The sequence below is a fragment of the Dermacentor albipictus genome, chromosome 1 (genome assembly GCF_038994185.2).
Source record: "Dermacentor albipictus isolate Rhodes 1998 colony chromosome 1, USDA_Dalb.pri_finalv2, whole genome shotgun sequence".
Classification (NCBI taxonomy): domain Eukaryota; kingdom Metazoa; phylum Arthropoda; class Arachnida; order Ixodida; family Ixodidae; genus Dermacentor; species Dermacentor albipictus.
The window spans coordinates 91,990,843-92,003,931 of NC_091821.1; positions in this window are offsets into that span (position 1 = coordinate 91,990,843).

Here is a 13,089-nt window from a genome sequence, read left to right on the forward strand (position 1 = left end):
CTCCAAGGTAAATACACCTGGTAGCGAAGCTTCCATAGAAGACGATAGGTTCAAAACATGGCAGTTCATCGGTGGTTTATGGGGCTTAGCGCCATCTGCGTGAGGAGGGATCACTTCCGGCGGAAGAAAAAACAATGTGACGCCATATCTGTTAAAAACAGAAGTGACGTCATTTTGTTCTCAAAGGCGCGAAATTTGTTTAGGAGGCCTGCCATTAGAGCTGTATATTCAAATGCCCCGCCATTCGACTTGATGGGCGTTTCGAGCTTTCAGCGTGGACAGCGGATGCAAGGTCAGCCGTACGGGCGTCGAAATTGCACCCCTCAACACAAGATACTCTGTTTGGAGGCCGGCGAAAGCTTTAGGTGTAGTGATGATTCTATCGTCAGACGCCAAGTCTGTTGGCCTGCGCAGTCGCATGAAAACAACTAAAGTGAGCAATTATCTGGCAGTCGTAACTCACTACTTTTGACTGAACAGGTTGAGAAACGATGAAGCTACCCGCGTCACAAAATTCAGAGAAATGTCGATAAGCAAAACAGCACAACGAGTGAGGGGGGCGTATTGTAACAGGTGAACTTTGCGAGCGCGCCTTTCTGCACACTTCAAGAGCTACATTGCTTAGCAAGCGATAGCGGCGATAGCGCCGATAGCGGCGCCCATCTTACGATGCGCGCTGAAAAAAGTATTTATTCATAATGACAAAAAAATAGAGTTGTCCTTTCTTTACTCGTCACGCATATATAAAACTGATTAGAAATTTTATTTTCGTCGAACGAATCTCACTCTGTCTTGCTTTAATTAAAAGCGATTTTGTTTCTTTCCCAATGTTTGTTCCCTCCAAACAGAGTCGCGCTTCAAACGCTGCTCCCATAACCACCCTTGTGATGTTGGTGACAATTTGTTCTGAACCGCTTTTCGCCCGAATTTTCGCGATCTAGGAGTCTCTTCTGGACATTCCGCCATATTCTTCGAAGCGTGACGCAGGCGCGATGCTTAGAAAATGGCACTGGTGGCCCTGCTTTGCTTTCGTAACGTGACGTAAACTTGACACTTTGCCTGTGAAACTGAAATGAAGGCAGTGAACCTAACGTTCTTGATAAAGCAAAACAGTTTTCGGCCCCAGTAAAAATAATGCAGCTAGCTCATAGCGTACTATTCCGTCGAAAACGCGTCTCGCTTCCGTCGTCTGCTGCGTACAAGCCATCGTCTGCTTCATTAGCTAGGATGTGTGACTCCGGGAGGCATGTTCACAACTGCTAGTAGGTACAGCAGGGCGGGGCGTTTTTCGCGGCGCTCGACGTTTCTGCGCAGGCGCGATTATGAGCGGGTGCGAGAGAGAAAATCTGCGGGCCTTTTCTCCATGAATATGTGACTGCCTATAGGCACTACGGTAAGAGTATATTCTTTTATAAAAAAACTAATTATTTTACTTGTGTTGACAGTGCGCAGCGTTCAAGAATTCGTTTGCAGCATCTTTGGCAATGACAATGCTGTTATTATTCATGTATCTGATCCCTCGACAAATTGTTTAAAAGGAAGGTTTTGCTCGGGCCCAACTTCGACACGATCTATTCAGATACGTGTAAAACGCAGAAACGCTTTTCTGAGAGAACCACTGCATCACTTTTAATGGAATTTGTTATATTTGAGAGAGAAAGTGGAATTATAGTGTCTGCTGGAAGCGGAATTTTGATTTAGGGCCTGAATGTTGTTTAAAATATTTTGAAAAATTCGAAAGCTCGAAAGAAATGGAAGCAAGATGTTTACAAACTAATAGCTCTGCATCACGAACAGATATCGCGGTTCTGTAAACGGCATCTACTATAACAGTCAAAGCGGTCAAATTTGGTATGTCAGTTTGTATGTTACGTGAATTGGTTACGTTGTGGACAAGGGTTCTGCAAAAGCCGTACTTCCGTAATATTACATTTTGTGAGATTCATGTGTAACGTATCAATTTTGTCAACTGTAGATGTACTATTAGATGCAATTCACTTAATTGCGATATCAGTTTTTATTGTGGAGTTACAGAGCTTTAAACTTGATAGTTTTGTTTTCTGAAAATTGGCGATTTTTCACAATTTTTAATAATTGACCATCTAAATGAAAAATTCTAAATAAACAGTCGCTAGAATTTAAGCTTTTCTTTGAAATTCAACAAACCTCGTCAAATTTGGTGCTGTGGTTGCCGAGAAAAATGAATTTTCCTTCTACGTGTATTTAGATAGGAGCACCCGAGCTAAATCTTCCTCGGAGGAGGCCGAGCTGCAACGTGAGCCCCTCGCGAACGAGATTTCTGTCTACGCCACTGACTACGGAGGAGGTTTCTTAGCTCGTGTTGCATGCGTTTGTCCCCTAGATATGCCAGCTTTGCGGAGTGGGGTCGACTTAGTTTACGTTCCGCCACTGGCTGCCCGCACGGTGAGGCAATGAGCACGGACGCGACATTTGGTGATCGCTGTGTCTGAAGTGTCAAGGTTCTGACTGGCGTTGTATAAGTCGCGGATCGCTTTTTTGGTAGCGATGACAGATTGTATTTTTTACAAACACTGCTCCAGGAGGGCACATGTAACCGGCAAACGGAAGCCTCAGGAAAGCACCTGAGGTTATAATGAAGCAGGTGGCGCAGGATCTCCGCGGCACCCAAGGGGTAGCGGGGGGACCAAAGCTGGAAGCAGGACGGCCCGTGGGTTGAGGCCGCGAAGGCCGAAGCGTGCCATGGGATGTTCGCATAAAAAAATGGCTGTCCGCGATAGCGAACAGACGATCTTACACTCCCCTGGCACGCGCAGGCCTCTGCGAGCCCCAACCCACGAAGCAGTCCGGGTTCTAACTTTGGTGTCCTGGAGGTGCCGCCAATAACGCGAAATAATGACATGTTATTTCATTTAGTAAAAAAATACACGACTGAATAAATATAATTACGTCCAGCCGCCACTTTGCGACGCTAAGTTCAGCACAACCGCACCCCGCGACTTCTGCCGGCACACCTTGGGATAAACGCTTACAACACACGCTAAGAAACTCCGTAGTGCCTAAGCAGAGTCATATATTCAAGGAGCAAAAGTCCCCACATTTCCTCTCTCGCACCCACTCTTACCCGCACATGCGCGCCAACGTCCGGCGTCTGCGCAAGCGCCACGCCCTGCTGTACCTACTAGCAATTGTAAATACGCTTCCGGGAGACGGAATGAGTCATCGTATATTGGCGCCAACACGCTCATTTTCTAACTTGAGACAACATACGCGACCTACTAGTAGTAATGAGTGCACGTTCTAAGCCGCGTTATCGCTATCTCGCGAAACGCAAATCACTCAGGCATACTTCACTGGTTGAGAAATGGTCGAACATCAACGATATCTTTGCGCGCGCCAGAGGTATCCGCTTGCGCAACGCAAGCGCCGGCGCAGCCATCTCTTGTTCCCTTCGCGGCTTACCCGCACCGCGTGACGAGACTTCGAGGCACCGTCTTATGTACATTTCTTCTTATAAATTAAAAAGACGCCGTTGTCAAAATTTCTGGTTGTGCTAAAAGGAACGAATCTTGATCACAATACAAACGCAGCATGAAAAGTGGACAACGTTGCACAAAATTTGCTAAGTTCAACCAATATTATTTCATGTAAATGCGTTCTTTTGAAAAAAATGTCGGCTCAAAACACAAATGTCAAAACCACTGGAGAGTGATGTAAATACTATGAGCACGCGTTATGAACAAAAGAATTTCATGGCGCGAAACGACGGAGAAAATGTGGCCATACGCATCCCTCTCGGCCGCCATTGCATATGGCTGCTCATTAGCATAATTCGCGTGGCTCGTCGCGCCACAAATTATGACGGTAAATTTCTGCAATGGAGGTCCAGCACAACCTCACGCAACGTAATATTAACGTTTACGAAACGGTCCTTCCTGTCACGCTGCCCACGGCATATTCCTTCAGTCAATCAGCAAGCCGACATGGCGGCTATCTTGGATCCCCGCCACATATTCGCGAAATTACAGATGCATTGCACTGGCTTCTGGAAGCGCTAATGTCGCAATATAGCTGCCAAGGGCCAAAAAAATGTATTAGTCGTTAAAATTTGCAGTCCCACGTCACGTTTCGTCATCTTGATCAATACGCAAAATTGCATTTTCCCAAACTTCCGTTTCCCCGTACAAATTTCAAGACACGTGAGCTCTCGACAGTCAATCAAAAAGTCAACATGGCAGATAATGGCGGCCGTGCCTCCACCATGCGTGTCGAGAATAAAGCCTCTATTTGGATCGACCTTGTAGTCGAGGCACGTCCGGGTTGCCAGTTGGCAAAGTAGGCTTTGTCCAGAACCGTCTTCCAGCGCAGTAATGCAGACAGAGGTTGGAATAGTTTGACCGCACAGCGCTGACTTGGATAAACGAGCCAAGAACACTCGCCAGGAGATAGCGCCCTGTAACATGAACCTGCGGGAGCGTGCCATGGCCGATACAATGTCGTGCCCCGGTATGGTATGTGATTGCGCTGCACATGGTCCCAGGTGCAGTTATAATGCCGCGCATAGGCTCAGTATCAGTTCCCTCGGCAACCGGTACCGTCTATAGGTTATGGTCGACGATGCCGTCGAGCGCCTACCGACAATGAAACGCGCACTCCTTCCTCTTGAGAACCTTGTCGAGGGCACAGAGAGCTATCCGGTAGCCCTGAAAGAGAAATGCCGACAGATGCCGTGGCTCTCGACACTCCTTATGACAGACAACTTCGCTATGTAACATCCGCACGTGCAAGTTTCGTTGCTTATCACACTTTGACGTGATATTATACAGCACTCGTCGCTTCTTCTTGGCTATTCCTTAGACGATAAAACGCAATGATGCCTTGCATCAAGTCAAACGTTTGTTTTGCAGGTTTAAGGGGTGTAGGGGTTGAAGGACGGGCTTCGGGATGAAAACAAAACTGGGGAGTATTTATTTTACATTATGTACAGGGAGGTGAGCGTCAATTAACCGTCGTACAGACATTACGGGCCAGCAGCAACTCGGACGCTGCGGCCCGCGGCAAGAAGTTCGAGAGAGGTGAATCAGGGAATAAGGGAATGTCCCAGAATCCTCAGGTCTCTCTGGAAGGCTTCTTATAAACCCTTCGAGCACTGTAAGTCACGTCATTTTTGACCAATAGGAGAGTCCACTCCGATGACGCCACTTTCAGCCAATGGTAGGCGCCCGTGTCGCGGTGTCACACCTGGCGGGGCTCTCTGCGGTCTTGCCTCGCAGACTGGCAATGCACTTCTAACGAGGAGAAGGGGAGGGCTGCTCATGCTCCATTGTCGGAGGCCCACCTGCTAATCCCGGCGGCGCACGAACTTGTTGGCACGTGAACTTGTTGCCTTAAACTTGTTTGCTCGGCCGCTCCTCTGGAATGTGCTTTCCTGCTTCGGCATTCCTCAATTAGCTGTGCTGCGACTCGAAGAGGTTTGGGGAACTCGAAGTAGCCTCAGGAAACGGCGCCATATCTAACAGCTCGTCCTCGCCCCGGTAGTTCTGAATGGCCGGTGAACTCAATTCGCTGGCCATGAGGAACGCTGATAGAAGCTGCAGGGTACTGGAGTCGAGCCATGTTTGACGAACTTCGGGATCCTTGGCCCTGGAGAACAGACGTCAAACAAACAAAACAACACAGCGCTGCCCCACGTGTAAGCGCAGGCTCTTCACCGCTGACTCGCCAGGCTATTACCGAGTCAAAATCAACCCTGATCTTTTAGTTCCCCAATTTCGACAAAACAGTTGTAACCACCCTTCCAAACAGCTATTCATTTCTCCTCGATTGCCGACAAGACCAGAGTACTATTGTTGTTGCAAAACAAAAGGGTCGCTGACGATGCAAACAACAAATGAAAACAGCCGAACATAACTTAAGTGGCCTAACTACACGAACAGCATGTTTCCAATCTATCGCAGTGGCGTACTTATCGCACGTAATGGTGCCACTGAACAATCTGGTCAACCTCACAAGTACGTAATCACAAGCGCACTAGCCTTGTGGTCACTAAACAAAACGCGTACTTGCGTTGTAGGCAAACTTTTCACTTACGCTTACTCACGTTTCTTCCCTGAAAGTCCTACAGGACACGTGACGTAAACGAACAATTAAACTCGCGGGACTTACACACTCCGCAGAACTCTTAAAATGATGCGTCTTCTACTAACTCTTTCCACGCACGTTCACTAAAGAAGTCAGAATACGGCTGCCCTCACGCACACTAGCAACCCAGTCATAAAGTCTGCTTCCTTCCGTCCACACAGGACACGCGCTAATGGAACTAAGAACGCTTCTCCGTGCAAATCATGCACTTACTAGAAACCTACGCGCTTAACCTTACAAAATTCAAAAACACTTAAAAAGAAAGAAGGTTAAATAACACACACGCGCGTTACGATAGGCCTCTCAACGATAACCTTGACCTTCAGGTTACTCACACACACAAAAAAAACCTAGCTACTTATTAATGAGCATCTCGCGAGACTACATGTTTACCTAAACGCATCTTTCAAATCACGGAGCTTCTCAAACGAAAACACAAACAGAGCTCATACCTTACATATTGAAAGAAATCCTAGTCTCAAATCGCGAAAACTTTCCGATGCTCAAAATAACAAACAAAATAACATTTCACTTCTACGGAAGCTCTCTTGGCCTCCCTTTTCAAACGCTTATGTCTGACTCATACTCTGAGCCGTCCTCGCGGTGGTCGCCTTTTGAAAACTACTCTGGCTGCCGAGAGACAACAAAAGGGCTGATTCACTATCAGCTCCCCCCAGACGTTACGCTCTCCTGCCAATTTGCGTCCCCGCGCCCCGCTTTCAACACAAACTCGATTGACCGCGTCGCTACTCCCCACCTGGTCTCGTCCTGCCACCTTGCGTTTCTTCGAACTGCACGCTGAGCTATGATAAGAACTACGGAACGACGAGGAGTTTAACAGCCTCGTGCCCTTTGTCCGCGTCCGTGCAGAACATTCTTCGCGGTCCCCCTTTGACCGGTGGCTTGAACGTTTTTGATGCGTCAACATCGTCCGAGACGACCGCATCTTTTTCCTCGCGCCCTGCCCATTTGGGTTTCTCGCCATCTTTGGCGGCGCCTCATTAGTTACCGACTTTCGGTTTTTACTGCGCTTCTTTTTACGGCGCTTTCTCTTTGCACTCGTTTTCATGTCGCCTTCTCGTGCCTCGTGCTGGCCGGTACACATTTCGTCGGCCCGGATCGGTCTCTTACCCGCACAGTCTGAGTGATTCTCACTTAAATCAACACTCGCTCTGCCTCGACTGGCGGACAGCTCAACCAACTCTGGCACAATGCAGCAGGCTTTACTCGAGTTAGACCACTCGCACTCTTGCGAACTGCCCTCTGCTACATTGCCCAGCGCACGCTGTGCATCGGCACACAGCCCGTCGGTATCGATCGCTGTCTCACGCGCACAGTCCGAATGATTAACAACTGAATCATCCCTATCTAGGCCATCTAGACTGGCGGAGAGCCGCACCGATCCCTGAACAGTGCAGTTGTTCTCTCGTGGACTACGGAGCTCGCCATCCCGAGAACTACTCTCAACTGCATCGCTCAGCTCCCACTTCACTTCTGCACGCAGATCTGGCTCTACATGGGTGCTCGCGTCTGTCGCGTCAACAGTACCCTTTTCCTCGCTAGCAACCTCGCTAACCTTACCAGCGACGCACACACGCGGTAACTGTGCGAATTTGTTCGCAGCTGGCCTAGCTGTCTCCACAGTCATCTGTTGGCACAGCACCTCGTCGCTCTCACTCTGGCCTTTAACGGCCTCTGTTGCCACTAAGGCATCGTTAGCAGCTAGCCTTTTCCCTTCACTTATTAATCGGCAGCCAATCTCACAGGCACTACTCTTTTCGTCGGCTTCTGGCGAAAATCCGCTAGACACTTGCTCATTCTTTCGCTCTGTACTACCTACAGAATTCTCAGACAGCCGTTGTCTCTGTGCCAATAACTGATCACAATACTGTATCTCTTTGATCAGTGCTGCCTTCTCTCTCTCATACTTTTCCTCTCGCTCACGTTCGCGTTCATTCTCACGTCCGTGACGCTCACACCTAAGAGTGAGTTCTTGAAGCTCATGCTTCCGTTCATTCTCGCGTTCTTCACGCTGACGCTCACTCCTAAGTTCACGACGCTCTCGCAAACGTACACGACGCTCTCGCTCCCGTGGCTCCTGTATCACCTCCCAAGCAAGCTCAATGCTTTTCTCATCATTGCCACTATCTTCAATCGCCTTTATGATAGCTGGCGTTTCCATCCGTTCCTCCGCCTCAACTCCCAAATCGTCGCACACCAACAACAAGTCTAACCTCGTCAACCTTCTAAGATCCATGGCAGCTGCCCCGACAGGTGGTTAAAACTGTTTTCCTTAATTAATTTGTGCAAACACACAATGCATCAAACTCCCGATTCCCAGAACTATCAAAATGAACACACAACATTTGAGTCTGGCGAATCATAAGGAAAAAAACCACGCGCTCACTTACGGTTGCAGCACCCTGCCATCCGGTTAATTTGTCCGCTGTTACCGGTTCCTCCGGACTCCCTGGGTCGAAGGCTCGCTCCTTCTTCGCTACTCCCAGTTTCTTCGGACCTCTTTCGACGAAGTCTCTCTCTTCTTCGCTCTTCCCGGTTCCTTATGATCTTTCTCGACGAAGGTTGATCCGTAGCGCTGCCACCAGCTGATGCATTCGGAGGCGATCCTACCGCTGCCAACCAGATGTAGGGGTTGGAGGACGGGACTTCGGGATGAAAACCCAAACTTGGGAGGGATTTATTCTACATTATGTACAGGGAGGTGAGCGTCAATTAACCGTCGTACAGACATTACGGGCCAGCAGCAACTCGGACGCTGCGGCCCGCGGCAAGAAGTTCGAGAGAGGTGAATCAGGGAATAAGGGAATGTCCCAGAATCCTCAGGTCTCTCTGGAAGGCTTCTTATAAACCCTTCGAGCACTGTAAGTCACGTCATTTTTGACCAATAGGAGAGTCCACTCCGATGACGCCACTTTCAGCCAATGGTAGGCGCCCGTGTCGCGGTGTCACACCTGGCGGGGCTCTCTGCGGTCTTGCCTCGCAGACTGGCAATGCACTTCTAACGAGGAGAAGGGGAGGGCTGCTCATGCTCCATTGTCGGAGGCCCACCTGCTAATCCCGGCGGCGCACGAACTTGTTGGCACGTGAACTTGTTGCCTTAAACTTGTTTGCTCGGCCGCTCCTCTGGAATGTGCTTTCCTGCTTCGGCATTCCTCAATTAGCTGTGCTGCGACTCGAAGAGGTTTGGGGAACTCGAAGTAGCCTCAGGAAACGGCGCCATATCTAACAGGGGCCACATTCCGACAGGTGCGAAAGGCACAAAAGTGCGTATGCTTCAGTTTTGGAGACCGGTAATAAACCATAAGTTGCCGACGTCAGGACCTAAATCCTTTAACTACGCTGTCTCATAACCCAAGTGGCACCTCATAGAAGTCAAGGCTGATCAGTCATCATCACCAAAATGATCATCGTCAACGTTACCATAAGTTTACCAGCCTCATAGAATACACGTTGAACTACACGTCATAATATTGCACAGCACCGTACACGTAGCACATAACGGTTCAACATTCTAGCTGGTTTCGGGTCAAATCGGTGCAAGTCGGAGATATTGCGACATTGATGCACTTTATTCGGAGGAGTAATTGCACCTATAGTACGAGTACAAGGTGGAGGTCGTGGTATCCAAGGGGTGCGACAGACACCGTTCTGTAAACATGCAAATGCGGCCTCACAGTCCGAGGTGAATTGTGGCTCCAAAAAAATATAACGTTAAAATTCCGGACGAACTTTGGATGTTGTAAAATGTCATCAGCCTATATTTGCCTTCGCTACAGGACAAAGGCCTCGTCCAGAGATATCTAATTACCCTTGACCTACGCTAGCTGATTCCAAGTTGTTCCTGGAAGTTTCCTTATTTCATCATCCCACCTTATTTGCTGCCGTCCGCCACAGCGCTTCCTTCCATCTAGTACCCAATCAGTATTTCTAATATACCTCCGATTATGTACCTTGCAAATAACGTAGCCTGCCCAGCTCCAATTTTTCTTCTTGTTCTCACCTACCACTACCTCCGTTTGTTCGCTGATCCACACCGCTCTCTTCCCCTATCATAGTGTCAGGCCTAGCATTTTTCATCCCATCCTTTGCTTGAGCGGTCCTTAAGAGGAAGCTTTAACTCGGGTGCTCCTATCTAAAGTCATGTAAAAGGAGAATTCGTTTTTCTCGCCAAACACTGCACCGTGTGTGACGAGATTGGTCGCATTTTAAAAGAAAAACTTAAAATCTAGTGCCTGTTGGTTTCGAATTTTTTATTTAGGTCATCAACTTTTTACTAAGAAGTGGAAAAACGCAAACTTTCAGAAAAAAAATCTATCAAGTTTACAACTCCGTAACTCAGCAATGAAAAATTATATCACAATTCTGTGAATTGCATCTGATAGTATGTCTAAAGCGGACAAAACTATGTTACACACGAATCTCAAAAAATTTAGTAAAGTGTAAATAGAGCTTTTCGAGAACCGTTGTACACAATGTAATTATTTCACGTAATATATAACTTGACATATCAAATTTGTCCGCTTTGAATGATCTAACGGATGCCGCTTACAGAACCGCGATATCTGTTCTTGATGGAGAGCTATTCATTTCTAAACTTCGTGCGTCTATTTTTTTCCACCTATCGAATTTTTGAAAATTCTTTCTACAAAATTCAGACTCTAAATCAAAATTCCGCTTCCCACAGTCACTAGAATTAAACTTTCTCTCTCCAATGGAACGAGTTTCATTAAAATCGGGCCACGGGTAATCTCAGAAAAACGTTTTTACGTTTTACATGTATTTGAATAGGCCGCATTAGATTTGGGCCCGAGCTAGAGCTTCCCCTTAAGTCATTCTGAAACTTCCTTGCCGACCTCCATTTCTGCACCATATGAGAGCACTTGAAGAGTGAAATGATTGTACCCATCTTTATTCGACGACAGCGGTGAGTTTTCTGTCATGATTTGGTAATGCCGGCCTTATGTGCTCCGACCCATTTTCTTTCTTGTGTAAATTTTCTTCTCATAATCAGGGTGCCGTGTGAGTAATTGACCTCGACAAACTTACTCCCACAGAAACTCTGCAGGCTTCTTCCAAGCATGCAGTGAATATCATTGGAGAGATTGTGTCTCCTTCCTTTACGCCTTTCTTCATAACTATTCTCGCATGTTTCTCGTGGACAACAAGTGAAGCCGCAGCTCTCACTTGGGTAGAGTAGAAGTGAGTCTGAGGAGTTGCAGATACGTGCGCTGTAGGCTGAAAGTAAATTTAGCGGTTCCACATAAATTAATTTTTATTTGTCAGGGGAATGGGCTGCTAGCACCACGACTTTGATGTGAAATTAAGTCCTTCCGTAGCATCGTCCAAACGTGCTGAATTAAGTGATCGAACTGCGCACAGCCGGGAGCGCGCACAAGACCGCATAATTCGAGCTACGCAAATGCTGATCTTGCTTATACGACGCGTTTTCGTGATCACGGTCACCGTCGTGCACGCCTCACATCGTTCACTTCACGATACCAGGATATTGTGGCTGTCTGTTTTATGCCATCATGTTTACTTGACTACTGTGCACAGGCGCGGAGCACTGTAAGACCGTCGCCGGCTGGAAGAAAATTCTTGCGATGAATTCACAAACGCCTATGAAGGGTTGCTTAAGAAAGAGGAGGAAACTATAGAAATAACATCGCACGACTGACTCATATTAGTCGATGGTTTAAAATAAGCATTTCTAGCCAGTCATGAGACGGTGATGGCTGTCGTCTGCTGTCGCTTTTCTTTGTCATCTGATCTTCCCATGGCCTGTCTCCGGTTACTGACGGTGCGCATGGAAAACAAAAAACGTAGTGGCGTCTCCATGAGTGCTATGCGGTGCGTTATTTTAACAAAAGCGAAGTGTGTCAAGTGATACGCGTTACTGTGGTTATATATAGATAAATGTACGTGTGTGTGTATGTTCCTCGAGCATCAGGACTCGACGTAACCGAGCCTCACTAAATTATACGACTGATCTGTGCATTCTTAAATACCGTGCGCATATTAAGTACATCGCTAAATAAATAGCAATTCAGAAATAGAGAAATACTATAGGTCGCGGACAAGGGGAGTTGGGGGGAGCACACATAGGGGCCACGATATGAGATGGTACGCTATAAGGTGTAGTTGTTCTTCCGCCGAACGCATGTTAACAATTTGGTGCAATGAAAGGTTGGCGCCATGTAACATACTACACAGGGTGTCCCAACTATTATGTACCAAAGATTAAAAATACGCAAATGCCACGTAGCTGGACAGAACCAAGGTAGCGTTGTTTGCTGTCGCTTGGAGATACCCAGATTATTTTTTTGCATTTCACCTAATTACAAAATTAGTCTTAGTTATTTATTAGCTTCTCAAATATCACAACTGGATGAAAAGTTTCAATGTCCAAATCGAAGAGCAACATGAAAAACTCCCGATATTACAGCTTTCTGTTGCTCGAGACGTGTTACACAAATGTGTTTTTCCGAGCATGAAAGAAGCCCACGAATGCACGCAAAGTTCCTCGAGCGGCCAGTCAGGCTGCACTCTTGCGTGTATTCACGGGCTCCTTTCACGCTTTTCTTCCCTAAACGATCGACTAGAAAAAGAAAAGAATCAACAAAAAGCGCAATTGCCCTTACAGGCTCCGGACAGCTCCCTAACAAGCATGGTTCTTCTAGAACCATTCTCATAATGAATAGAAAAGTAAACAAGGGCGCCGATTTTTGGTGGGGTGGGTTCTCTATGAGCCACACTTATTGGGATCTTCTCGTGCCCATGGGGCATGCATTGCAACAACTTTTTTTTTCTTTTGTAATACTATAAGAGATATCTCAAGAGAGCATCGGCGATGTTTCGATTGGAAGCCTCTCGGAGTGAGTCCGATCTAAGCAAGTTTCTTCAGAGGGCACTTATAATGCATTTTTTCAGCGTGTATACGTGATTTCT